Below are 25337 nucleotides of genomic sequence, written 5' to 3' on the forward strand. Positions count from 1 at the left end.
TATGACCTAGGGTCAGGCCTTAATTAAAATCGTTCCCACGGTGTAGAACGGGGGACGAGTACTTTAGGAGGGTAGACCGGAGACTGGGGACACACTCTCGACAGACACTCGGGACACACACACGGAGACGGACGGACGTCTCGGATAGCTAGGCTTAGAGGAGACAGACATGGGTCGTCTTTGTGAGCTGGTGGAAAGCCACGACATGTATTAGACTTAGGCTAGGCTTGACAGTTAGGGACAAGTAGATTAGTCAAATTAAGGACTGTAGTTGTAGTACTTAGTTGTGTATATTTCTGATTGTTGTACTTCGGTGGCGGGTTTAACTTTAAGTGTTGTGATTTGTGGCGAATAAATAGAGATTACTGAAGTTGGCTTTTATTTATTTTTATTTTTCTTCTTCTTGTTTACGATCCCCTGACTAGTGAAAGGATTAGAGAAGGGGGTACGTAACAATATATATATATATATATATATATATATATATATATATATATATATATATATATATATATATATATATATATATATATATATATATATATATATATATATATATATATATATATACGATCCCTGGGGATCTTTACCTGGGTTTGCCCTGTCAAGGTGAAGGGCCTGGCAGACCTGACCTATGTGACCGTGGTGGAGACAGTATGGCGGGCAAAAACCCAGGAAGTTATCAGCTATTTTAATTAGCTACGACAGAACTGTGGCGACATATAAATTAGGCTAGGCTTCGCGGGGGAAGTGTTGGTGCATAATTACCCCCCCCCCCCCCCCATCCTGCATCAGGACTCTCGGGAGAGCCCTATTTAAGGAGGGGTAGATGGCAGACGGAGACAGACACACACTCGGATAGCTTGGGTTAGGAGACTCACTGGACGTCTTTGTGTGCTAGTGACAAGCCATGAGATGTCTGTAGACTCTAGATTAGAATTGACCGTTAGGGACAAGTAGGGTAGTCGGACTAAGGACTTTATTCTATTCTAGTTGCAGATATTTGTATTTTCTCTTTGTGTTCCATATGGTGGCTCGGGGTAAATAAATTGGTGATTGGCTGTTATGTGGAGGGCTTAGGGCCTAAGTTTAAACAGTTTGAGTAATTTATGCATGTAAGTGTTGGTGGAGCAAACTGTTGACTCGCAATTTTATTAGAACTGCAAAGGCTTCCTTAAAAGCATAAATCAAATATTATATTAAATTAACTATCGTATTTAATTTTTTTACGATTCTATTATAATACATATCTTAATTTATAACGAAATGTTTATTTAAACAAATGCTATACTTTGTGATTTTTTATTTTTCTTTAAAATAGTATGCACATTATTTAAAAATGAGTATTTTAAAAAGTTACCTCCCTTGTACATATACCAAATGACGTAGTCATTGTTTATTTTTTCACAAACAATTGTTTATATAAGAAAATACGGCATCTGGACAAATTTAACTATCCTAAGGGGTTTTTCCGAAGGGAATAAATTTTTTTTATTACCCTCCAGGGTCGTTCTATGACCTCACAACATATCAAGGGGGGGGGGGGGTCGTTTACCAAAACCGTTGGCAAGTTATCGTGTTTACAGACACACGGACATACAGACAAGATTTTCGACTCGTAAACGATTTTTCGCAAGACTAAAATACTACGTATATGAGGAAGTAAAAATGTTCATCATACCCCAATTCGTACTTTATTGCGGAAGGGCACACAAAGTCTGAACTGTGGGCTTCGACATTTGTTCTCGTCTGCTAGGGTTTTTAATCAGTAGATGGATGAGAGCTAGTTCACAAGACAGACCTGATGCGTTAACTGAGGGTTTTTTTTTGGGGGGGGGGGGGGGGTGACGATTGATGAGGGCCGGTCAAAGGACGTGAATTATGGCGGGTGTAGAGTGGTTGGAGGGTCTGACACAGAGGTACACCCCACCCACCCCAACAGACTAGGTACACCCCACCCACCCCAACAGACTAGGTACACCCCACCCACCCCAACAGACTAGGTACACCCCACCCACCCCAAAAGACTAGGTACACCCACCCACCCCAACAGCCTAGGTACACCCCACCCACTCCACCCACCCCAACAGACTAGGTACACCCCACCCACCCCAACACACTAGGTACACCCCACCCACCCAAACAGACTAGGTACACCCACCCCAACAGCCTAGGTACACCCCACCCACCCCAACAAACTAGGTACACCCCACCCACCCCAACAGACTAGGTACACCCCACCCACCCCAACACACAAGGTACACCCCACCCACCCCAACACACAAGGTACACCCCACCCACCCCACCCACCCCAACAGACTAGGTACACCCCACCCACCCTAACAGACTAGGTACACCCCACCCACCCCAACAGACTAGGTACACCCCACCCACCCCAACACACGAGGTACACCCCACCCACCCCAACAAATGACCAGATACATCAACTAAAACAACATTTGTTTCAGATATATTTCGTTTGATAGATGAATCATCAGGTATTTAGTGCCCTCAATGGAGACATTATGTCCTACATGTCCTCAAATTAGTCATTATGTCCTACATGTCCTCAAATTAGTCATTAAGTCCTACATGTCCTCAAATTAGTCATTATGTCATAAATGTCCCCAATTGAATCATTATGTCCTAAATATCCTTAATTTGAATCATTATGTCCTAAATGTCCCCAATTGAATTATGTCATAAATGTCCCCGATTGAATCATTATGTCCTAAATGTCCCCAATTGAATCTTTATGTCCTAAATGTCCCCAATTGAATCTTTATGTCCTAATGTCCTATATTCACTTCGATCTAGATGTCCGCCCAATGCTTGTGGATAAATAGTGGGGGGGGGGGGGTAAGCCTGACACCCACAACAGTGTGTGGGGTTAGACGGACACACACATCAAACCAAAACTCTAGAACATAAGATGGCTGTATAAATCCAACTGATCACACAAGGTGGCTACCCAACTGACCACTAGTTTGTGGCTACCCAACGGACCACTAGTTTGTGGCTACCCAACGGACCACTACTTTGTGGCTACCCAACGGACCACTACTTTGTGGCTACCGAACTGACCACTAGTGTGTGGCTACCCAAATGACCACTAGTGTGTGGCTACCCAAATGACCACTAGTTTGTGGCTACCCAACGGACCACTAGTTTGTGGCTACCCAACGGACCACTAGTTTGTGACTACCGAACGGACCACTAGTTTGTGGCTACCCAACTGACCACTAGGTTTTGGCTACCGAACGGACCACAAGTTTGTGGTTACACAACGGACCACTAATTTGTGGCTACCCAACTGACCACTAGTTTGTGGCTACCCAACGGTCCACTAGTTTGTGGCTACCCAACTGACCACTAGTTTGTGGCTACCCAACTGACTACTAGTTTGTGGCTACCCAACGGACCACACAAGCTGGCTACCCAACTGACCACTAGTTTGTGGCTACCCAACTGACCACTAGTTTGTGCTTACCCAACTGACCACTAGTTTGTGGCTACCGAACGGACCACTAGTTTGTGGCTACCCAACTGACCACACACGGAGGCTACCCAACTGACCACTAATTTGTGGCTACCCAACTGACTACTAGTTTGTGGCTACCCAACGGACCACTAGTTTGTGGCTACCCAACGGACCACTAGTTTGTGGCTACCCAACTGACCACTAGATTTTGGCTACCGAACTGACCACTAGGTTTTGGCTACCGAACGGACCACAAGTTTGTGGCTAACCAACGGACCACTAGTTTGTAGCTACCCAACGGACCACTAGTTTGTGGCTACCCAACTGACCACTAGTTTGTGGCTACCCAACTGACTACTAGTTAGTGGCTACCCAACGGACCACACAAGCTGGCTACCCAACTGACCACTAGTTTGTGGCTACCCAACTGACCACGAGTTTGTGGCTACCCAACTGACCACTAGTTTGTGGCTACCCAACTGACCACTAGTTTGTGGCTACCCAACGGACCACTAGTTTGAGGCTACCCAACGGACCACTAGTTTGTGGCTACCCAACTGAACACACACGGTGGCTACCCAACTGACCACTAGTTTGTGGCTACCCAACGGACCACTAGTTTGAGGCTACCCAACGGACCACTAGTTTGTGGCTACCCAACTAACCACTAGTTTGTGGCTACCCAACTGACCACTAGTTTGTGGCTATCCAATTGACCAATAGTTTGTGGCTACCCAACTGACCACACACGGTGGCTACCCAACTGACCAATAGTTTGTGGCTACCCAACTGACCACACACGGTGGCTACCCAACTGACCACTAGTTTGTGGCTACCCAAGTGACCACTAGTTTGTGGCTACTCAACTGACCAATAGTTTGTGGCTACCCAAATGACCACTAGTTTGTGGCTACCCAACTGACCACACACGGTGGCTACCCAACTGACCACTAGTTTGTGGCTACCCAAGTGACCACTAGTTTGTGGCTACCCAACTGACCAATAATTTTTGGCTACTCAACTGACCACTAGTTTGCGGCTACCCAAATGACCACAAGTTTGTGGCTACGCAACTGACCACTAGTTTGTGGCTACCCAAATGACCACTAGTTTGTGGCTACCCAACTGACCACACACGGTGGCTACCCAACGGTGGCTACCCAACGGACCACTAGTTTGTGGCTACCCAACTGACCAATAGTTTTTGGCTACCCAACGGATCACAAAAAGTGGCTACCCAAATGACCACTAGTTTGTGGCTACCCAACTGACTAAGTTTGCGGCTAGCCAACTGACCACAACATGTATCGTGGTTTGAATCCTATCCATTCTAGAAGACCTCGCTAGCTCGAGTAGATGCCCTGCCGTTCGTTATCTCAATGCTCTACAAATCATCTGCTACGTTATGAAGGTCAGGGTCGTCTGTGGGGAGGAGGGGGTATCGTTGCCAGCCAGCACAACCAAAACAAAACTTCTCTACGAGACGAATGTAGCTGATGGAACTTTCACACGCGGCGCTCAGGAAAAATCTGGTCAAAACTTTTCCCGACGTGGCGAACATTTCGTTCCCACCCCCTGCGTCGCTCCAGTCAATGTCCCTGTCATCCGTGTGTGTCAGTCATCCGTGTGAGTCATGTTATCCCAACCACCTGTGTCCCCCAACCATGTGTCCCCCAACCATTTGTCCCCCAACCATGTGTCCCCCCATCATCTGTGTCTCCCAACCATCTGTGTCCCCCAACCACCTGTGTCCCCCAACCACCTGTGTCCCCCAACCACCTGTGTCCCCCAACCACCTGTGTTCCCCAACCACCTGTGTCCCCCAACCATCTGTGTCCCCCAACCACCTGTGTCCCCCAACCACCTGTGTCCCCCAACCACCTGTGTCCCCCAACCACCTGTGTCCCCCAACCACCTGTGTCCCCCAACCACCTGTGCGTCTTGTCCACGTAAAAAGCAACAGACGGGGAAGTCTGTACTTTTTTAAGCTGATGTCTTTCATTAACCTTTAGCTCCCATCTAAGCTCAGGTTCGTCTAGACCTAAGCTCACGAGAACTTCCTTTAACTTTTAGCCATTGTTGTCACAGTACATCCGGCATACAAATATTTGGATGCTAAAAATAGATCACAGGCGTACACCAGCCCATCATGAGAACAAAGAGTGCCATTTAATGAACACGCGCATGATCCGAGTTAACTAGTCCATTGCAAACTCTCGATAAAAAGCGTTCATCGAAAATGAAAATAATGTGTTCATATTAGCAAAGTGGGGGTGTAGATATCTATAACACACAGGGACCAGGCAGGTTCTTATCATTGATAATTTAAAAAACAAAAATTATTTCATAGCTTGGGTAGGTCTACCCAGACAGTTCTTAGACGATCAACTAAATAATTTAAGAAATTATTTATAATTTTAAGAATCTACACAGTATCATAAAACGTGTCTACATATAGGCTGAAATTAAGTTAAAGAGAAAATGTGCAGCAAGAAAGACCACGATTGTTGAGAAAAATTAAATTAGCCTTTCTATACCTACACATTTGATGTTATATTAATGGAAAAATACGAATCTTGGTCGGATTATTCAATTAGTACCGCCATATTATTTGTGCCGTTTCCTCGGGTAAATGTTTGTGACATGCCAAAGTTTACAGTCTCTACACTTCCCACTTTCAATTTTTTTACATAAAAAAATAAATTAAATCTTTAAGGCACACAATGGTAAGGTGTCATTAATTTTGTGACGCATAGAACCAAGCACATGTAGGGTCTAGATTCTAGCTCTAGAGTTTGTTTTTAGGGTCTAGATTAATTTTAATTTTTTTACAACACACTGCAGCTAGGCACGCGTTATACATGTCACTGTCCTGTCTATTAGTCAACTATCATGCCTATGTCATTTAGTTAACTACCATGATTATGTCATGTCATTTAGTCAGCTTTATCAATGTCATGTAATTTAGTCAAATGTCCTACCTATGTCATGTCATTTAGTAAACTGTCCAACATATGTCATGTCATTTAGTCAACTGTCCTACCTATGTCATGTCATTTTAGTCGAATGTCCTACACATGTCATGTCATTAAGTCACTTGTCCTACCCTGTCATGTCATTTACTCAATTGTCCTACATGTCATCTCATTTAGTCAATTGTCCTACCTGTCATGTCATTTAGTCAATTGTCCTACCTGTCATGTCATTTAGTCAATTGTCCAACCCATGGCATGTCATTTAGTCAATTGTCCCACATGGCATGTCATTTAGTCAATGGTCCAACCCATATGTCATTTAGTCAATTTTCCTACATGTCATGTCATTTAGTCAATTGTCCTACCTGTCATGTCATTTAGTCAATTGTCCTATCTGTCATGTCATTTAGTCAATTGTCCAACCCATGGCATGTCATTTAGTCAATTGTCCCACATGGCATGTCATTTAGTCAATGGTCCAACCCATATGTCATTTAGTCAATTTTCCTACATGTCATGTCATTTAGTCAATTGTCCTACCTGTCATGTCATTTAGTCAATTGTCCTACCTGTCATGTCATTTAGTCAATTGTCCAACCCATGGCATGTCATTTAGTCAATTGTCCCACATGGCATGTCATTTAGTCAATGGTCCAACCCATATGTCATTTAGTCAATTTTCCTACATGTCATGTCATTTAGTCAATTGTCCTACCTGTCATGTCATTTAGTCAATTGTCCTACCTGTCATGTCATTTAGTCAATTTTCCAACCCATGGCATGTCATTTAGTCAATTGTCCCACATGGCATGTCATTTAGTCAATGGTCCAACCCATATGTCATTTAGTCAATTTTCCTACATGTCATGTCATTTAGTCAATTGTCCTACCTGTCATGTCATTTAGTCAATTGTCCCACATGGCATGTCATTTAGTCAATGGTCCAACCCATATGTCATTTAGTCAATTTTCCTACATGTCATGTCATTTAGTCAATTGTCCTACCTGTCATGTCATTTAGTCAATTGTCCTACCTGTCATGTCATTTAGTCAATTTTCCAACCCATGGCATGTCATTTAGTCAATTGTCCCACATGGCATGTCATTTAGTCAATGGTCCAACCCATATGTCATTTAGTCAATTTTCCTACATGTCATGTCATTTAGTCAATTGTCCTACCTGTCATGTCATTTAGTCAATTGTCCCACATGGCATGTCATTTAGTCAATGGTCCAACCCATATGTCATTTAGTCAATTTTCCTACATGTCATGTCATTTAGTCAATTGTCCTACATGTCATGTCATTTAGTCAATTGTCCTATCTGTCATGTCATTTAGTCAATTGTCCTACATGTCATGTCATTTAGTCAATTGTCCTACCCATGTCATGTCATTTAGTCAATTGTCCTACACATGTCATGTCATTTAGTCAATTGTCCTACCTGTCATGTCATTTAGTCAATTGTCCTACATGTCATGTCATTTAGTCAATTGTCCTACATGTCATGTCATTTAGTCAATTGTCCTACATGTCATGTCATTTAGTCAATTGTCCTACATGTCATGTCATTTAGTCAATTGTCCTACATGTCATGTCATTTAGTCAATTGTCCTACCCATGTCATGTCATTTAGTCAACTGTCCTACTCATGTCATTAAGTCAATTGTCCTACCAATGTCATGTCATTTAGTCAATTGTCCTATCTGTCATGTCATTTAGTCAAATGTCCTACACATGTCATTTAGTCAATTGTCATACCAATGTCATGTCATTTAGTCAATTGTCCTACCTGTCATGTCATTTAGTCAATTGTCCTACCCATGTCATGTCATTTAGTCAATTGTCATACCAATGTCATGTCATTTAGTCAATTGTCCTACCCATGTCATGTCATTTAGTCAATTGTCATACCAATGTCATGTCATTTAGTCAATTGTCCTACCTGTCATGTCATTTAGTCAATTGTCCTACCTGTCATGTCATTTAGTCAATTGTCCTACCCATTTCATGTCATTTAGTCAATTGTCCTATCTGTCATGTCATTTAGTCAATTGTCCTACCCATTTCATGTCATTTAGTCAATTGTCCTACACATGTCATGTCATTTAGTCAATTGTCCTACCCATGTCATGTCATTTAGTCAATTGTCCTACCCATGTCATGTCATTTAGTCAATTGTCCTACAAATGTCATGTCATTTAGTCAATTGTCCTACCAATGTCATGTAATTTAGTCAATTGTCCTACAAATGTCATGTCATTTAGTCAATTGTCCTACCAATGTCATGTCATTTAGTCAATTGTCCTACCAATGTCATGTAATTTAGTCAATTGTCCTACCACTGTCATGTAATTTAGTCAATTGTCCTACAAATGTCATGTAATTTAGTCAATTGTCCTACACATGTCATTTAGTCAATTGTCCTACACATGTCATGTCCTTCAGGCCCATGACGCGTGTTATCGTCTACTGCCCATAAAACAGATCAGTAAATTACTCCGACGTTTAAACCAGAAACGTATCTGGCAACTCGGTGATTTATGGCTAGCAGTGTGAAATGGTGCTTTTCTTCTTGGATTTGCTTCCATAGCCTTTGTCCAACCAAGAACAAACTACAAGGCAGTAGTTGTTTGATTTTGGGGTTGTCTCTCCTTGAAGCGTGGCTGTCCACAGCCAACGAGCCTCATCTGCCCGAGGGTTTGAACTCGAGACTTCGATTTAGCAAAAAAATTGATTAAAAAGAATCTCTATGTCCCGAGTTGCCATCTCCGTTTACGAGAAAGTTTAGGGGAGATCACTCCCGCTTTTTTCTTTGTGAAAGCCTGAATGTTACGTCTTAGCATGAAGTAATTGTTACATACCAACACTTTAAAAAATCAAAACACTAATAGGACTACTACAGCATCCTTCCTGGGGACCCACTGAGATTTTCCCCGTAGACCGGCGGGTCAGCCTAACCCTTGTGACTAATGAGATGACTTTTGGCCTAATGACACGACTTTTGGCCTAATGAAGTGACTGTATGCTTGTTGGCCTAGTGGCGTGATTGTGGTCCTAGTGACGTGATTGTGGGCCTAGTGACGTGATTGTGGGCCTAGTGATGTGATTGTGGGCCTAGTGACGTGATTGTGGGCCTAGTGGCGTGATTGTGGGCCTAGTGGCGTGATTGTGGGCCTAGTGACGTGATTGTGGGCCTAGTGGCGTGATTGTGGGCCTAGTGGCGTGATTGTGGGCCTAGTGGCGTGATTGTTGGCCTAGTGACGAAATTGTGGGCCTAGTGACGAGATTGTGGGCCTAGTAGCGTGATTGTGGGCCTAGTGGCGTGATTGTGGGCCTAGTGACGAGATTGTGGGCCTAGTGGCGTGATTGTGGGCCTAGTGACGTGATTGTGGGTATATTGACGTGATTGTGGGCCTAGTGACGTGATTGTGGTCCTAGTGACGTGATTGTGGCCTAATGACGTGATTGTGGGCCTAGTGACGTTATAATGGGCCTAGTATTTCGGCAATATATAGAGACTTACCATACAGTTGTAGAAAAAAATATCCTTTGAATGTAGATTATTTTATTATATTTTATAATGTAGGCCTACTATTCACGCAATAAAACCGAATCGTGTGGATGTATTCAAAGCTAGAGATCCTTACCAGAGATTCTATCATTTGGAGACATCTGCTATTGGTCTTTGATCTTTTAATTAGCTCGTGCGGCACACAGCTGGGGGACACCACGCCCACTTCAATAGGGACCGTTGTGAAATTGTCACGACTAATTTCATTTCTGTTTGTTACGGAGATAGCTACAGTAGAATGGCTTAACTTTGAGATGGATTTTTCCCCATAACCCTAACTGCTGTTAAAGTGTGGGTTTAATTATCATAGGGGTTTCGGCAACCACATTGGTAATACAGCACCCCAAATGGCGATAGAAAACCCCTAATGGGGATACGGCACCCCTAATTCTGATACAGCATCCCTAATCGAGATACAGCATCGCTATATGTGATACAACACCCTTATTGGTGATACAGAACCCCTATTAGTGATACATCACTCCTATTGGTGATACATCACTCCTATTGGTGATACATCACTCCTATTGGTGATACATCACTCCTATTGGTGATACATCACTCCTATTGGTGATACATCACTCCTATTGGTGACATATACATGAACATAATGGAGACTCTACGAGTGGCCAATGGAGAGATTGCATTCATTTAATGTAATAACCACAATCACAAAACCACAACCACAACTTTGTATTTTAAACCACGAATTCGATCGATTGCTGCTTCATATAAAGGGTTGTTGCTAAAGGGGTGGGTTAGGTGGGGAAGGATTTCTAAACTCCGTACCTCGTGTCAAAATATGTCAGAAAACTTTTAAGATGTTCAGCGCGTCAGCTTGCTCGACTCAACAAGAGACATATTCGACAGCCTGTTTTATTAATTGTCAGCTTGCTCGACCCAACAAGAGACATATTCGACAGCCTGTTTTATTAATTGTCAGCTTGCTAGACGCAACAAGAGACATTTTCGACAGCCTGTTTTGTTAATTGAATGAAAGAAAGAAGACACGTTCAAAGCCAACAACTGGCAGCTGAATCAGTTTAGGAGACAACGATTTACACTAATCCCCATTTTAATCGTTTTAAACGCTTCTCGGTGCTTCGAATCTTGAATGATTTAGTTAAGTTTTATTTGGTTTAATTTTACCCAGAAATAATCACCAGATGTTTCAGCACTATAAGGCCAGATAAAACTAACAGAGAGTGGGTAGAGGAGACACGCCGAAAACCACGGCCGCACAACGTACGACTTGTTTACGGTGGCACATAATCCATTGGTTGGGAAAAATGTGGCCTTGCGAAAAAGTAATTTTAAGAAACATTTGGCCTTGATTTTTTTTACAGGCAACGCATATTCTATTTTTTTTTACATTTAGCGCTAGAGAATAATTTTTTTTTACATGTAACGATAGATAATACATTTTTACATGTAACATTTTTATCAGATAATATCTGCAGATAAAGCACATTTTTAACAGGCAATATCTGCAAGTAAGGCACATTTTTAAGGTTATGCGGGTAAGTGTAAGTGGAATAATATAACGCTAACACAGTACAAAATGTAACTGGGGCGAAATTAGATTTTTTAGTTGGATGGGGGTGCTACGAACGTGCACCTATTCCACAAGAGATGCCTGAAAGAAACTCACGTAGATCTACGGATATTGCGCGGAATTCTAGCTAAGACACAGATCTAGACCAGTCATACAGAGATCTCGACTTCGGTCATATCTAAGACTTCAGTCAAATACAGACCTAGACTATACTTTTTATAGTTTTGATGTAATGTATTTATGTAAACTGTCAATTAATTGAATTAGGCCTAGTATCATTTAACTTTCTAAACTTGTAGATCTAGACAAAATGAATGTAAAACGACGATGAAAGTACACTAACTTTAGATCAAGCAGAAGTTAACTGACGTTAATGGGAAACTCACCACATAAACAGCAGACTAGATCCGAACCGTCTGGAGAAGCACGCTACTACACCACAAAACAACACAACAACACATCAACACAGCTCAGCACATCAACACAGCTCAGCACATCAACACAGCTCAGCACAATCCTCGCACCCCTACACGGACCAGACAGCTCATAACCAATTTACGGGAGGGGTTTAAAAATATCACACGCATTGAAACATTCCCCCCCCCTCCCCAATTCCACCATGAGCGTGTGAACGTCAGTATCGCATGAACGCGAGACAAGTATCGAGTCTGTCCTTCGAATCGTGTTCGGAATAGCCCTCTTGTTACTTGATATCATATGAAGCGGAGGGCTTGCGGGAGTTGGCTAACCTGAGGGGGTCAGTCCGTTTGGAATGTCGGGGGGGGGGGGGGGGGAGATGAATGGATGGCAATAGGCCTACAATGGCAGTTACTGTTGCTAAATATAGAATCTCACAAGTGCCTCAAGAAAGTATCGGGACTGGGGAGCTATCGATATGACTGGACGTTATTATTTGACGATACTTTCATTAAGGAGGCTCTAAAAATACGAACTGAGTACTAAAGTAAATAGCAGCAGACGTCAAGGCAGTGTAGCCCACTTGAAGCTGTGAGAATGTGTTACAGTGTGTGACGTCACGCTGCTGCCGTGCTAGACATGAGTTCAAGAAAACGTGTCGACAGCTGATTGGCTGAAAACTGGTTTTAAAAACAAAGTATCTGCATCTTCAGTAGTTTAGAAATTATATGTCTTGATTTTGTGTTGCATATGGTACGTCATCTACCTACGTTTTACTGTACGTCATCTACCTACGTTTTACTGTACGTCATCTACCTACGTTTTACTGTACGTCATCTACCTACGTTTATATTGTATATTGTTGAATTCTATTAGATCTAGTGTTGCCAATTGTTTCAAACTTTTCAATAAGTTTAATGGGTCCAAAGTTGTACCACGTCTACGTTTTATTTAAATAGAAATGGTAGCTATAGACAGCAGTCAGGTTTATCCAGGTGGTAATAAAACGGGTGGGGTGAGGTGCTAACTCTACCCTTTGATCTACCTGCGTTTTATTGTACGTCATTTACCTACGTTTATATTGTACGTCATGTACCTGCGTTTATATTGTACGTCATCTACCTACGTTTATATTGTACGTCATCTACCTACGTTTATATTGTACGTCATCTACCTACGTTTATATTGTACGTCATCTACCTACGTATTGTTTCAAACCTTACCTTCATCCAAGAAACGAACTGTCCCTTCACGTAAACTCCACTTCACCCACTGAATGTACACCTCGAAAGAGATACTTTCAATATGAATCGTTTTAATTAGTGTCCCTCATTAACGACCCTCGTTAATTACCGAGCTGCGGTCTGGAAGTTTTGTACCTGTCTTTTCTGTCACACCCGCCATGGGGTGGGTGGGGGGGGGACAAGGTGTGTTGACGGACCGAGGCCTGTTCAGCATGACCTTGACCAAGTAAAAGGGTGGGGGGGGGGGCTTCTCTTCACCTGATGGGTAAGCGGCTGGGGTGGGAGGTTCCATTGTGTGGGAGGGAGCGGCTGGGGTGGGAGGGTCCATTGTGTGGGAGAGAGCGTCTATCCTCGTCCTGACCCCGGGCCTGTGACAGTGAATGTTTTTTCAACAAGTTTCATTAGGCGCTGTCGTGCACATAGCCTGGACTAGATAGCTGATCACGTGGTGTAAATAAATACATCCGTGGCCCAGAACTCGTCTGCTGGCCCTAAGTCGACTGGCCCTGGACTGGCCATGAGCCGACTGGCTCTGAGCCGACTGGCCACCCAATTCCAAAAGTTCCTAGTTCGGGTCCCAGACTGACCAGGCTAATACCAACCCATCTGTTTATTTACATTGGGTAGGAAAGGTCTAGACATGTCATAAAAAGTAAACTTCCCCAGTCAAGCGATAAGGAATGAGGTAATGTATCCAGACACTGTCTCTTGTCTAGACATGTCTAAACATCCTGTGTACCACCGTACAACAAGTATCGGCCTCCGTACAACAAGTATCGGCCTTCGTACTATAACTATCGGCCTCTATCCAACAAGTATCAGCCTCTATCCAACAAGTATCAGCCTCTATCCAACAAGTATCGGCCTCCGTACAACAAGTATCGGCCTCCGTACAACAAGTATCGGCCTCCGTACAACAAGTATCGGCCTCCGTACAACAAGTATCGGCCTCCGTACAAGTATCGGCCTCCATACAACAAGTATCGGCCTCCATACAACAAGTATCGGCCTCCATACAACAAGTATCGGCCTCCATACAATAAGTATCGGCCTCCGTACTATAACTATCGGCCTCTATTCAACAAGTATCGGCCTCCATACAACAAGTATCGGCCTCCGTACAAGTATCGGCCTCCATACAACAAGTATCGGCCTCCGTACAAGTATCGGCCTCCATACAACAAGTATCGGCCTCCATACAACAAGTATCGGCCTCCATACAACAAGTATCGGCCTCCATACAACAAGTATCGGCCTCCATACAACAAGTATCGGCCTCCATACAACAAGTATCGGCCCCCGTACAAGTATCGGCCTCCATACAACAAGTATCGGCCTCCATACAACAAGTATCGGCCTCCGTACAAGTATCGGCCTCCGTACAACAAGTATCGGCCTCCATACAACAAGTATCGGCCTCCATACAACAAGTATCGGCCTCCGTACAAGTATCGGCCTCTGTACAAAAGTCCACATGTCACTCAGCATTTACTACTATCATGAGCTCCCTCCCCCCCCCCACCCCCACCCCCAACACAAATATTGTTTCCTCATTTATTTTATCTAATTAAGGTAATTAATTATGTCACTTAGTGAACGCAATTCCTTTCACCGGGCTAATTAACAGAGTAGTATGATTAGGTGCGTGTTTGTTTATTTAGACCTGTCTCTCTCCTTTCGTCAAGTTCAAAGGTCATATGAGTGTCATTCAGAGGTCACCTATATTTTGTATTGCCGTTGAAAGGGCAATTTAGTTTCGTGTGGGTCTCAACATAATATTTTTAAAATACTCAAATTGTATGCACATCAAAAAATGTTTAATCTAATTACTCACGTAATCTATTCGAACGGGAAAAAAGTCACAGGTAAAAAAAACCCAGAAAAAAAGTCAGTTTTTGCTAGGAAAAAAGTCACAGAAAAAAAGTCACAAAGGAAAAATTTTATCGGAAAAAAAGTCACAGAAATCTTTTAAGAAATCTTTTTATTTAATCGTTGAGAATCGTAAAATTTTAGGTGTTCATTGTTCTGGATTGAATTTTTTTGTGTAACATATTTATAAACTTTAAAAGCATTATATTGGCTTTCTGTTTGACCTGTTTTTACCCTATGCTTTATTATGTAATGAGCGTGATAAATGAGGGCAGTAAAGGTGGTTGAACTAATCAAAACTATTTGTTGCGATGAGTTGAGTGCAGCAAGTCAGATGAACTACGTCTGTATGGCCATTTCATGCTAATTTAAAGTTAGTATTTAAAAGAACACGATGAAAACCGAAAACGTTGAAACATTCTATTAAATTATATTATGTCTAACATAATTACAACCTACATACTTCAAACTAAATATTAACCATTCATTGAACTATTTGTTCTATACATTTTGCATTTAAGTCTAGGTACACCCCCCCCCCCCCCAATTAATGTGACTCGGTGCGTTGCGTACCCCGCCCCCGCCTAACGACGCCTCTGCATACACTCTACATTACATTTAATTAATTGTAAATTAATTGTAAATTAATTGTAAATTAATTGTAAATTAATTGTAAATTAATTGTAAATTAATTGTAAATTAATTGTAAATTAATTGTAAATTAATTGTAAATTAATTGTAAATTAATTGTAAATTAATTGTAAATTAATTGTAAATTAATTGTAAATTAATTGTAAATTAATTGTAAATTAATTGTAAATTAATTGTAAATTAATTGTAAATAATTGTAAATTGATTTGCACTCTCGGAATATTTAATACATTAAAGTATTAACAATGCAAATATAACATGCACATTAACATGCAAATATACATTTGTGACTTTTTTTCAGTGACGTAGGCCTTTCTTTGGTCGGCTTCTCCTCAGTCGGCATTGACCGTCCATATTGTGTGTTGTCTTTAGACAGGTCACAAAACTGAAAATCTCAACTTGCTGAATGTAAGCCTGCACACCCAAAGCAATTTAAAAAAACAAGTAATCACTTAATCATTAAGTAAGCACATAGCTGAATGAGATCATGCATAATTAGTGAGGTAAATATAATTAGTGAGGTAAATATAATTAGTGAGGTAAATATAATTAGTGAGGTAAATATAATTAGTGAGGTAAATATAATTAGTGAGGTAAATATAATTAGTGAGGTAAATATAATTAGTGAGGTAAATATAATTAGTGAGGTAAATATAATTAGTGAGGTAAATATAATTAGTGAGGTAAATATAATTAGTGATGTAAATATAATTAGTGAGGTAAATATAATTAGCGAGGTAAATATAATCATTTGATATATTAAAATATATCGTGAATCACAATTTGACATATTTACAGCTACTTTGGAAACAATTCCCACATTTATTGTAAATCAACATTTAAATTCTGTGTTTTACTTATTAAGAGAATGGGTTTAATTGTACATTTAAAAAACATTTTAATTCAATTCCAAAGAGAGTTAAAACTGTACAACAAACAGCTAAGTTTCGGAGAGTGGACCTGGTTTTCATCAAATTAAAAAATCTCGATCTACTCCACCTTGGTCGCAAAGTTAATTATAGATGTGATGAGATGATTGTAGGAAAAAAGACACAGGAAAAAAAAACAGAGGAAAAAAAACCACAGAAAATAAACCGGGAGTGATCTCCCCTAAACTTTCTCGAATATCTATATACTACTAAAACTCAAGTTTGTTTACATGTTTGAATATTTATTTTTTTGTTTGTCTGATTTCGTACTGTAAGGAAACTGCTTTATATGGGGGGCTGTAAAAGAGTATGTAGGTAGAGAAATTTTTTTGATTGCAGACAGACTGTTAATCACATAGTTATTTAAAGACGTTAATTAGTTTATTCATAGGTAGATTAACCACATTTTTTTAAAAAGCATCGAAACACCACTAGACTCGACGGAACCGTGACGTCACAGTTTTTTGTTTACTTTTTAGTACAATAAAATGGCGGCGTCCATAGAAGAAGATAGTGTTCCCATTCCAAAGTTTAACGCGTTCTAAAGCTAATTTTCTATCGGCTATAACTTTAACAATACGTACGTTTGCTGTATTTATTACGTTCCAACCCTTAAAATCAATTTTCAACTGTCTTTTTCATTTAGTTTTACGATAAATTTCTCTAGATCTACTATCTGTCCAAGAAAGTTATTTATAGATCTAGATCTAGAATCTAGGTCAAATCAAAGATTTATTAGTTATAAATACAATCCAAAAAAAAAGAGACTTAAGCAAACCAGTCGTAGATCTAGAATATAGATAAATCTATCTAGATTTAGATAATAATGAGTTTCTATATACTAAACTATTTTAGACCTTTATTATTTTGTATAAATCTTTGTTTCGACTATGCTAATTTTGAAATGCTTGATCCAGGGCCTATTTGCGTAGCTTAAGAATAAGATTCATACGCGGCTTCGATACTGCTAATTTTGCTAAATTATAAACGTAAATTCTAAATATAGCTCAGTCGTAGATCTAAAATATAGATAATTCTATCTAGATTTAGATAATAATGATTTTCTATATACTAAACTATTTTAGACCTTTATTATTTTATATGAATCTTTGTTTGGAATATGCGTATTTTGAAATGCTCGATCCCGGGCCTATTAGCGTAGCTAATGATTAGATCTAGATCTAGATCTGGCAAGATTTACGCAAAAACTAAAGTTAAGACTTAAGCAAACGAGTCGTAGAATCTAGATCTAGATAATTTTATCTGTTTATTTCTCCTAAGCATATGAAGGGATAGTGTGGTCATAGACATGCTCGGCTGGAATCGTTTTTTTTTAAACGATAAAAACATGTTGTCTGAGACTTGGCGGGACACTGGGCAGGTGAAGTAGAGTTGAGTAGGTCACCTGTGACGTCAGTATATGAACGGATTGTAAGAAATCGGTGTTTTCGGTGTTTTTAAAAGATAAAAAACGTATTTTTGAATGTGGGGTCTGTTTTTTGTGACGATAAGTGATATTGCAGTAGCGTAGCGATTGGAGGGGGGGGGGGGTGGTGGGAGCGGGGAGGGGGGCATATGTCCCCGGGCGCCGACCTTAGGGGGCGCCAAAATGGGTTGGAAAAATAAATTGAATGGTTGAGGGGGTGCAAATCGAAAGTTTGAGGGGGGGGGGGGGTTGCAAATCAAAATCTTGCGGGGGGGGGGGGGGGTTCAAATCTAAAAGTTTGTCCCCGGGTACCGGGAAGGGTCGCTACGCCTCTGAGTGAAAGACGTGATGTTTTTTATGGATGACCCCCGAAACCCACAATTATCCAACGGATGACGGGTAGTCTAGTTCTTATATAAAACAAAAGGGGATTGGAACTCGGGCTATAGACATGATTTTTAATCCATTTTAAATACTTAGAGTTTTAAAAATAGAATAAAATCTCGAGACAAAAGAATTGCACACCAAGTGAACGCTAAATAAAAAAAGTGCATAATAGTGCGAAATATTATTAGTACTTTATAAATTTACAAGCGTTTTTTGAGAAATCGGAAATAGCGTAAATTAGTACTTCCGGAAATTACTCAAAATTTAACAGAAGGTAGAGAATTAGATCTTTTACTTACATGTGAAATTTCATTTATCTATCTGAAATAGAACTCAAATTATAGGCTTTTGAAAAATTCAAAGTAGAAAAAGTACCACTTCCGGTTATCGGAAATCGCTCAAAAGTTGATACGGATCTACGATTTTGATAAAATACTTATATATGAAATTTCATCAACCTAGCTGTAACGGTACTCAAGTTGTCGTGTTTACACACAGACAGACAGACAGACAGACACACAGACACACAGACATACAGACAAGATTGCAAAATTATGTTTTTCCGTATCAGTGAGGTGTAAACCGTCGAGATTTATAAAAATCTCGATTTTTTTGCACGATTACAAGACTTTCTCTATACTTCGTATATACGAGAAAGTAAAAAGTCACAGGAAAAAAAAAGTCACAGGAAAGAAAGTCACAGGAAAAAAGTCACAAATATGTATTTGCATGGAATTTATTAATATTTTAATGTATTAAATATTCAGAAAGTTACGATTAATTAAATGCAATGTAATGTGTGTATGTTGTAGGCCTATTTATAAAAAAAAAATTTAGTATGAAGTATGTTGGTTTTAATTTCGTTATTGGCCTATATTTAATACTTCATGGTTTTCATCGTGATTTTTTAAAATAAACTTTAAATTAGCGGGCGATTGCATAAAGATGTAGTAAATGTGATTAGCTGCCCTTGACACATCGCAACAATACTTCAACCACATTTACTGTCCACAGTTATCACTCTCATTACATAACAAAGCTTAGGATCTAAATAGAAAGCCGACACGGTACAAAGGCTGTCATTGACGCAAAAGGTCAACAATACACAATATGGACGTACTACGTCGACTGAGGAGAGGTCGACCAATGAATGGCCTGCGGCAAAAAAAAAACACATGCAAAACACAATGATGTGTCTACATTTCTTTTATAATTAATTTTTCTACAGTGTATTTTTCTAAATACGTAACAAAAGTTGAGGTTGCTGTGTAAATTATCTTACTGTATTTTTATTTATCATTGTTATAAACCAAAATGCTTTAAAGGTTGCAAATATGCTACCAAAAATACAAACACCACCCACATTAATAAACACCCAAAATTTAATAATAAACAACAATTAAATCAAAATATTTCTTAAAATGAATTTTGTGACTTTTTTCTGTGACTTTATTTCTGTGACTTTTTTCCGACAAAATTTTTCGTTTGTGACTTTTGTTCTGTAACTTTTTTTCCTAGCAAAAACTGTGACTTTTTTCTGTGTTTTTTTCCTGTGACTTTTTTTCCGATGAGATAGCTGGCCACATAAATAACTGATGATGAGATAAATGGGTACATGATGAACTGATGATGTAATGAGATAAATGGGTACATAAAGAACTGATGATGTAATGAGATAAATAGGTACATAAAGAACTGATGATGTAATGAGATAAATGGGTACATAAAGAACTGATGATGTAATGAGATAAATGGGTACATAAAGAACTGATGATGTAATGAGATAAATGGGTACATAAAGAACTGATGATGTAATGAGATAAATAGGTACATAAAGAACTGATGATGTAATGAGATAAATGGGTACATAAAGAACTGATGATGTAATGAGATAAATGGGTACATAATGAACTGATGATGTAATGAGATAAATGGGTACATAATGAACTGATGATGTAATGAGATAAATGGGTACATAAAGAACTGATGATGTAATGAGATAAATAGGTACATAAAGAACTGATGATGTAATGAGATAAATGGGTACATAAAGAACTGATGATGTAATGAGATAAATGGGTACATAATGAACTGATGATGTAATGAGATAAATGGGTACATAATGAACTGATGATGTAATGAGATAAATGGGTACATAATGAACTGATGATGTAATGAGATAAATGGGTACATAATGAACTGATGATGTAATGAGATAAATGGGTACATAAAGAACTGATGATGTAATGAGATAAATAGGTACATAAAGAACTGATGATGTAATGAGATAAATGGGTACATAAAGAACTGATGATGTAATGAGATAAATGGGTACATAATGAACTGATGATGTAATGAGATAAATGGGTACATAAAGAACTGATGATGTAATGAGATAAATAGGTACATAAAGAACTGATGATGTAATGAGATAAATGGGTACATAAAGAACTGATGATGTAATGAGATAAATGGGTACATAAAGAACTGATGATGTAATGAGATAAATGGGTACATAAAGAACTGATGATGTAATGAGATAAATGGGTACATAATGAACTGATGATGTAATGAGATAAATGGGTACATAAAGAACTGATGATGTATTGAGATAAATGGGTACATAAAGAACTGATGATGTAATGAGATAAATGGGTACATAAAGAACTGATGATGTAATGAGATAAATGGGTACATAAAGAACTGATGATGTAATGAGATAAATGGGTACATAATGAACTGATGATGAGATAGCTGGCTAAGTATTTACTTGTCGTCACGGAACACAAGGGGCGGAGTCACGCGCAGGTCACGAGGTCACGATCTCCTCCACCTGCTCCTGCTCCCGATCGACCGTATACCCAAATGTGACCTAATAATAGTAATATGCTACTTTTGCGTCAATGACAGCCTTCGTACCGTGTCGGCTTTCTTTTTTTACCCTTTTCTTTGTCATGTAATGTGGGTGATAAATGCAGGCAGTGCAGGTGGTTGAACTATTGTTGCAATGTGTTGAGGGCAGCAAACCATTTGGCGCCAATTTAAAGTTTGTATTTAACACTATGACAAAAAGAGAAGGTTGGAGCAGTTTATTAAATGTATAAAGGAATTAAAACGTAAATACTTCACACTAAATATTTGAATGTGTTATAAACATCACTGTACGTATACAACCTATGTATATATCATTATATTTAATTAATCTAAGTTGATTTGCACTTTCTGAATATGTAAAACAAAAAAATATTAACAAATTCCATGCAAATATATATTTGTGACTTTTTTTCCTGTGACCTTTTTTCTTTGTTTTTTTTTCCTGTGAATTTTTCCCGTTCACCTATGATTTGATACTAGTGAGGCGAATAGAAATGCTAATGATAAACTGTGGCGCGCACATGTAGAGGCGGAACTAGACTTCTACACCCTGATAGACAATAGGTTTTGTAAACAACTAACAGATCTACTACATCAGTGATTGCTCTACAGCATCTAACACACTGTTGCATGAAATAAAAATACATCAGCTGTAGTTTGAAGAATAGGCACCTTCAAACCAATTTCATGACTCATGGTTTATAGGGCCCGAAAAAAATTAGCGGGAGGGGGGGGGTCTAGATCCGGCCATTGTAATGACGTAGGCCTACAGCATAAATTGAAAACCGAAAAAGTTTTAAAACTAAGTTTTCTTTCAAGACAGATCATTTGTTACTTCCCTTTTTTTACTATGAGGGAAAAAAATGTGTCAAACTATTCACAAGACAATCTTACGGGGAGAACTTTAGCATAAATAAATTTTATAAATGCTCTCAGAGAACAACACACGCCCCGAAACAAAAGATTAGAAACAAACAACAAAACAACAACATATGTTTTTTCCTCCAACGTTTTCTCTAAACAAACAGGCAGAGACGGGGGTATTAGTGCACAATCTCATTTGTCTGAGGGGGGGGGGGGCGGTGTAAAGGTGTGAAGGGGGGCCTGCCAGACACAAGTTCTGATCATTAAATCAAGCGCTGGCTGGGTACACCCAGGTCAATGATTGGGAAATACCTGCTGGCTTGTAGAGATTTATCACCTTGTGGGCAGTGGTCCCTACAATGTGGGCAGTGGTCCCACCATTGTGGTTCAGTGGTCCCTACAATGTGGGTCAGTGGTCCCTACAATGTGGGCAGTGGTCCCACCATTGTGGTTCAGTGGTCCCTACAATGTGGGTCAGTGGTCCCTACAATGTGGGTCAGTGGTCCCTACAATGTGGGGCAGTGGTCCCTACAATGTGTGTCAGTGGTCCCTACAATATGGGTCAGTGGTCCCTACAATGTGGGGCAGTGGTCCCTACAATGTGGGTCAGTGGTCCCTCCAATGTGGGTCAGTGGTCCCTCCAATGTGGGTCAGTGGTCCCTACAATGTGGGTCAGTGGTCCCTACAATGTGGGTCAGTGGTCCCTACAATGTGGGTCAGTGGTCCCTACAATGTGGGTCAGTGGTCCCTACAATGTGGGTCAGTGGTCCCTCCAATGTGGGTCAGTGGTCCCTACAATGTGGGTCAGTGGTCCCTACAATGTGGGTCAGTGGTCCCTACAATGTGGGTCAGTGGTCCCTACAATGTGGGTCAGTGGTCCCTACAATGTGGGTCAGTGGTCCCTCCAATGTGGGTCAGTGGTCCCTACAATGTGGGTCAGTGGTCCCTACAATGTGGGTCAGTGGTCCCTACAATGTGGGTCAGTGGTCCCTACAATGTGGGTCAGTGGTCCCTACAATGTGGGTCAGTGGTCCCTACAATGTGGGTCAGTGGTCCCTACAATGTGGGCAGTGGTCCCTACAATGCCAGCAAGTGGTCCCTACAGTTTTTGTCCGTGGTCCCTACACGGTTCCCCCTGATCCACGACTGAAGACATTATGCTAGCCCCTGTTTCTGGTACGAAGTATAAACCCAGACTAGACTAGAATGAACTAGGATAGGCCGGACAGGGGTGAGTAAAAGTGTCGGTAAGCTGTCAGTGTTAGTTGATACATTGTGAATGGTGTGTAGGAATGTACGTTGTTAGGTTTGCAAGTGTATTGGAGTGTTGCTTTTTGTTTCTAAGTTATCCTGCATTTACATTTATATTGTACAGGATCAGTTTTAAAAGAATAAAGTCATGGAACCTACCACAGTGTAGATGACAGCAACGTTGCCTCATCTGCTCCACGAGACTTGGTTTCAACAAATTGAGAACTCCGGGGTTTGTGTTGAGTCAGCTGGTCCCGCTTTTTTTTGGTCCCGTGTTTTCTTTTGATCACGCACCGGCTGGAACAAAAGTGTGAGTGATGTGAGTGATGTGAGTGGTGTGAGTGATGTGAGTGGTGTGAGTGGTGTGAGTGATGGCTGAGAGGGAAGAAATGAAAGTCCGTAGGAAGTCGGGGTGATCTTTTTCTCTTAAAGCACTCACGTACCTGGTTTATACAAAACTAATTAAAACCTTAGCTCATTAAACTGTTGATTGGTACTGTCTAATGTTTGTGTTCGTGCTGTCTGTCCAATGTTCGTGCTGTCTGTCCAATGTTCGTGCTGTCTGTCCAATGTTCGTGCTGTCTGTCCAATGTTCGTGCTGTCTGTCCAATGTTCGTGCTGTCTGTCCAATGTTCGTGCTGTCTGTCCAATGTTCGTGCTGTCTGTCCAATGTTCGTGCTGTCTGTCCAATGTTCGTGCTGTCTGTCCAATGTTCGTGCTGTCTGTCCAATGTTCGTGCTGTCTGTCCAATGTTCGTGCTGTCTGTTTAATGTTCGTGCTGTCTGTCCAATGTTCGTGCTGTCTGTCCAATGTTCGTGCTGTCTGTCCAATGTTCGTGCTGTCTGTTTAATGTTCGTGCTGTCTGTCCAATGTTCGTGCTGTCTGTCCAATGGTCGTGCTGTCTGTCCAATGTTCGTGCTGTCTGTCCAATGTTCGTGCTGTCTGTCCAATGTTCGTGCTGTCTGTCCAATGTTCGTGCTGTCTGTCCAATGTTCGTGCTGTCTGTTTAATGTTCGTGCTGTCTGTCCAATGTTCGTGCTGTCTGTCCAATGTTCGTGCTGTCTGTCCTATGTTCGTGCTGTCTGTCCAATGTTCGTGCTGTCTGTCCAATGTTCGTGCTGTCTGTCCAATGTTCGTGCTGTCTGTCCAATGTTCGTGCTGTCTGTCCAATGTTCGTGCTGTCTGTCCTATGTTCGTGCTGTCTGTCCAATGTTCGTGCTGTCTGTTTAATGTTCGTGCTGTCTGTCCAATGTTCGTGCTGTCTGTCCAATGTTCGTGCTGTCTGTCCTATGTTCGTGCTGTCTGTCCAATGTTCGTGCTGTCTGTCCAATGTTCGTGCTGTCTGTCCAATGTTCGTGCTGTCTGTCCAATGTTCGTGCTGTCTGTCCAATGTTCGTGCTGTCTGTCCAATGTTCGTGCTGTCTGTCCAATGTTCGTGCTGTCTGTCCTATGTTCGTGCTGTCTGTCCAATGTTCGTGCTGTCTGTTTAATGTTCGTGCTGTCTGTCCAATGTTCGTGCTGTCTGTCCAATGTTCGTGCTGTCTGTCCTATGTTCGTGCTGTCTGTCCAATGTTTGTGTTCTGGCCAGCGATTGTGAGCAGGACACATCCATCCTGGCTATCAATTTCACACCCCCCCCCCCCCCAGCCCCGACCATTCCCCCCCCCCCCCCTCTCAACATTACCCCGTTGATATATTAAACCGGGGTAAGAATTGTGCTAATTAAAAAGGATGTGTGTATCAACACAAGACGTCGAACCCACTGATCAATCAAGCAGGTCTCAGATAATTGAACGACTTAATTAACCAGCTTGCATATGTGCTAGGTGTAGTGCATATG

At 40.7% G+C, this 25337-nt stretch overlaps 1 protein-coding gene and 2 long non-coding RNA genes across 5 annotated transcripts in view; 1 reads left to right on the top strand and 2 right to left on the bottom strand.

Moving 5' to 3' along the window:
* Positions 1 to 13340, bottom strand: part of LOC131948964 (uncharacterized) — a 30092-nt gene extending 16752 nt beyond the window's left edge. For 2 of the 3 annotated variants that reach the window (XM_059310711.1, XM_059310709.1), the window contains exon 1: positions 11972 to 12151. The gene's annotated coding sequence lies outside the window, so the exon portion shown is untranslated. Of the gene's footprint in view, positions 1 to 11971; positions 12152 to 13225 lie in introns of those variants that run through there. The other variant, XM_059310710.1, reaches the window with a different exon arrangement.
* A 2004-nt stretch (positions 13341 to 15344) lies between these two features.
* On the top strand, positions 15345 to 16819 carry LOC131948967 (uncharacterized). The gene is made up of 3 exons (XR_009388099.1): positions 15345 to 15488; positions 16068 to 16269; positions 16682 to 16819. It is a non-coding gene; the product is annotated as an uncharacterized LOC131948967 (long non-coding RNA).
* LOC131948966 (uncharacterized) lies at positions 15972 to 17392 on the bottom strand. The gene is made up of 2 exons (XR_009388098.1): positions 17280 to 17392; positions 15972 to 16180 (listed from the first exon to the last, which is right to left on the bottom strand). It is a non-coding gene; the product is annotated as an uncharacterized LOC131948966 (long non-coding RNA).
* Positions 17393 to 25337: the final 7945 nt, after the last annotated feature.

Source organism: Physella acuta, unplaced genomic scaffold (genome assembly GCF_028476545.2).
Source record: "Physella acuta isolate Inbredline_101_S28 unplaced genomic scaffold, ASM2847654v3 ptg000667l, whole genome shotgun sequence".
In the NCBI taxonomy this organism is placed as follows: Eukaryota; Metazoa; Mollusca; class Gastropoda; family Physidae; genus Physella; species Physella acuta.